Genomic DNA, 4,068 nt, shown 5'->3' with positions numbered 1-4,068 from the left:
AAATTAATTTATTAGATCGATTAAATTTGAACCAATATAACAAGTCATATTCAAAATTATTTATTTTATCGATGAGCCAATCGATTTAAATAATTAACTTTTTAATTTTTTTTCTTCATAACTTTCACCCCTCACATATGCATCCTTAAAATTTCACATATTACCCTATTAATTAGAATTTCTCATTCAACCATAAAACACAAAACTTCATAGGAAACTTTACATTTAAATATCAATTACAATGAATCAGAATTTTTTTACAAAATCAAAGTTATAAAATTCAGAGCTGATAAATTGTCACATAACTAGTGAAGGTTTGACACTAAAGATGTCTTAGGGCATCAACCTAAAAGTTGTCTGATAAACATTGTCTCATCCAAAGTAAGTGACATCAACTTGAAATGTACCAAATATTGTTGCACTATTAAAAACAAATGAAGTCATATATAAGACGGAAAACACTACAATTAAGCAACACCATTTTCCTTCTTCCTCTGTAACTTCTTCATGGAAAATTTTAGTTCCTTACCTTCGAGGATGTATCTACAGAAATAAAATAAAACAAAACCAATATAAACAATAAAACAAATATGAAGTTCAACCCAAAATATTCTGAAACAAGCAGAATTATGCATACCAATGAATCCTGCCACATTGACCTAGACGAGATGAAATACAGGCCAGCAAACGACCACCACCAAACTGCTCTTCAATGTGGGAATCTAGCTGACGATCTTGAGAAAAAAGACATCCGATTTGAAAGAAGAGCCAACTACTACACAGTAGAATGCACGAGAATTCAATTCACAAAATGATAAATTATAGTAACCTTAAAGGCAAACATGTTAGAATATGACTAGTGCTTACTTTCAATTTCAACATACTGTATACGATATATTTTCTTATATAAATATTTGAAAAGGCAGTCATTTCGAAACTAAATGAGATATCCAAAATAACAACACCTTCCACAAATATAAATGAAGCCATATACCATGGGACAATGTATATAAGTGTGTATAACAAGAAAGTTTCCAAAACTATCACCTCTGTAGAATCCTTCTTGGTTGCAGCTGATTTCTTTTTTCTACCAATTTCAACACCATAGTGCTGAAGGTACCACTGCTTGAATGGTGCAGCATCAACCTGAACAATAGCACTCTTAAAAAGAGTCTACGTTCAGACGAGCTCGTTATTTGAGGCATTGTAAACCATATCCATCACTTTCATCGATTTTTAGGCATCACCACTTCTGAAATTTCTCCATCACTTCTGTATTTAATAAGAGTTTAATTAACTATTACTACATAAAACGATTTAATACTCCCCTTCAATCACATCTCACAACACAATATAATCTTCTTGTTAAATGTTTCATTGAAATTATTTTAAATATTACTAAAATAAAATTCAAAAGATTAATAATAAGAACAATTTAGAATTAAATAATTTTAGATTCCTAAGTAAGAAACAAGACATCTTCTGTTTAGAATTAAATAATTTAGAATTTTAGAATTAAATTCACTTTGACATCTTCTGTTTAAATTCCACACACCTTTAGCAACTTCTAAACAAATGAATCATATATTTAAGAGGCGAACTTGATTAACTATATGCATATTTAAAATGTGAAAGATAAGTATTAATGCTTACCCGAGATTAATAAGTAGGTAGGAATTGATGAGAATGCAAGCTGTAGGCAGGCAGCAGTGGCCCAAATGGGCATGTGAAACCTGAAAAATGATTAATGATAAAGTTATGAACAAATTCACACTAACACTATCCATAGAAACTTATCAAATATAAGGGCATCATGGTAAGGTATACCTCCATAGTGACCAAATTTGTGCCTTACATCATCTTGATATGTACAGGTTAGGAAGACGAATCCAGACATGAGAAAAGTGCCTCTGACTCCACACACTGTGAAACGGATATAACTGCTAATAGCATAAAATAATGCTGAAAAGAATTAGAACACTAACAGAAATTCTTAAATGACATGAAAAACACTAATAAAATGCATAAATTTATCATTGCATGTGCAGCTTGAGAAAAAACTATGTGAATCAAGATTAGACTGACCTAAGAAAAGTTAAACATTAATGTGAGGACAAATGCCCCTAAGCATATGAATGTTATGGTCCACCCAACAACTCTTCTTCTGTTGCTTCCATTTATATATGCACCCAGAAAAACAAATGCTAGTTGGCAATATGGTTGAGTAATGCATAAAATTATATAAAGTAATTACTGAGTAAGGATAGTGATTAAGAAGAGATTCATCTTAAGCAACTTCACAATTCAAATTTCATTTGTCTTGGAATTATCTGTCACTAGTTGGTTGGTATAGCATCTTTTGACAACTTCTTTAGACAGTAAACCATCTTCATCCCTAACTAATTAGTGTTTGTTGTGATGTGACTTGGTAAATCATGCCATTTTGTTCAAGCTGAAAACTTCTGATCCAGTATCTTTTTATGAAATTTAATTGCTGTAATTTTCATAGATTGTTTTTCTCTCTTAGATATTTGTTTAGTTACTAGAGAAAGCATTCATATAATCATGATTTTCTATTATCCTGTGCCATCTTGCTACTGTTGTTGGCATTGTAACTTTTCAGTATATTATTGATTATGTTGAATTCAATTATGAAAATAACCAAACATGAATGTCGATGCTGACAGGGGGCTTGTAAATGACACATACAAGATGGACCTAATGCTTGTACATCCACCACATCAGATTGCTTTAGCTTGCATATACATTGATTATGAATTACAATTTAAAACTTGAATTGCTATAGCTTGCAATTGACAGTTGCAAAAGTTGGCCGTAGACAGGATAACTAGACAAAATCATCAAATGAGTGAAGCATAATGGATTAAAAAGTCTACATGGTTTGGCTTTTGCCTACTTCTTTTGCGGGTGAAATCGGTAAACAAGTTTCGCTAAATGAAAAAAATGAAGAATATTCACTGGTTTTTTACTATTGAAGAAATGAAGAATGCACCAGTAGTTTATAAATATTAGCCCCATTTTATTTAACCTTTTTAATAGCCAATAAATTAGCTTTTGAAACAGTCAAATATGTTTTAAACATTATTTTTGAGTTAATGCTCTAGCCATGTCTTACCAAGTCACATCAAAACAAACACTAATTAGTTAGTACCTATTGTGTGTTATATTACTTTAAGGAAATGGAATGAATTGAAACTTTATCTAATTCCAATTCGAAAAAACAAATCAATTAATAGTAGCCAACTGTAACAGATAATTACAAGACATCTAAAACTATACCAACCAACTTTTTCTAAGAGTGAATCACAAAATTGATCTAAATAAAGCTAATAAAACTAACTATGAAAACACCAAACATAATAGCAGAGCATGTCAACAAATCCATCTGCCGAATGCAACTTGAAAACTTGTACTTACTTTCAATAGATGGAAAACGACATCAACAAAATCCCTAGCATGCCATACGCAAGATTTCTCGTTCCCAGCATACTCTTGGACATTCATTGTAAGACCCATAATTTTAAAGTACACTTTATGTACTTATGTATATTTTGGATTTTGGTTAGGAGGCTTTTTAGCCAAAGTTAATAATATTTTGGGGTTTTTATGATCAAAAAGATATTTTAATGCCGATTAAAATTTCTCGTCGATAAATAAATTGAAATTAACTGCGGTGAATCCCTTACGGAGAATTTTATGCCTTTCGGGTGAAATGGTAATTTAACAAATATCTAGATATTTTGAGATATTTGTTAAGTTATGTTTATTATATATTTATGTGTTTGTTTGGAGGGAAAAAGAAAGGAAAACTAGAAGGAAGGAAAAGAAAAAGAAAAGAGTATATAAAGGAAGAAAGGAAAAACAAAGGAAAGAAAAAGAAAGGAAGGAAAATCATAAAACTCCATCTTCTTCCTCTCTGCTACCCGCGAAGCTTCTCCCTCATTTCTCCATTGTTGTTCATTTTTGCTTCCTTTGCTTTCCTTTGAATTTGAAAATAGAAACCCAAGGATTAGTGAGTAAGAGAGCAAGGTTTTCTCAGCTTCATAC

At 31.1% G+C, this 4,068-nt stretch overlaps 1 long non-coding RNA gene across 4 annotated transcripts; it reads right to left on the bottom strand.

The window, feature by feature from the left end:
- Nucleotides 1–201: 201 nt before the first annotated feature.
- On the bottom strand, nt 202–2,526 carry LOC101500076 (uncharacterized). Of its 4 annotated transcripts, none has more exons than XR_003474659.2 (6): nt 2,086–2,526; nt 1,828–1,943; nt 1,654–1,733; nt 1,048–1,272; nt 638–772; nt 202–543 (listed from the first exon to the last, which is right to left on the bottom strand). It is a non-coding gene; the product is annotated as an uncharacterized lncRNA (long non-coding RNA). The 4 variants fall into 4 exon arrangements; XR_003474657.2 differs by having other exon boundaries at nt 203–543; nt 638–775; nt 2,086–2,523; XR_003474658.2 differs by having other exon boundaries at nt 203–543; nt 638–775; nt 1,048–1,269; nt 2,086–2,523.
- Nucleotides 2,527–4,068: the final 1,542 nt, after the last annotated feature.

This window comes from Cicer arietinum, chromosome 2, assembly GCF_000331145.2.
Source record: "Cicer arietinum cultivar CDC Frontier isolate Library 1 chromosome 2, Cicar.CDCFrontier_v2.0, whole genome shotgun sequence".
Taxonomy (NCBI): Eukaryota; Viridiplantae; Streptophyta; class Magnoliopsida; order Fabales; family Fabaceae; genus Cicer; species Cicer arietinum.
This window is presented reverse-complemented; position numbering and strand designations above follow the sequence as displayed.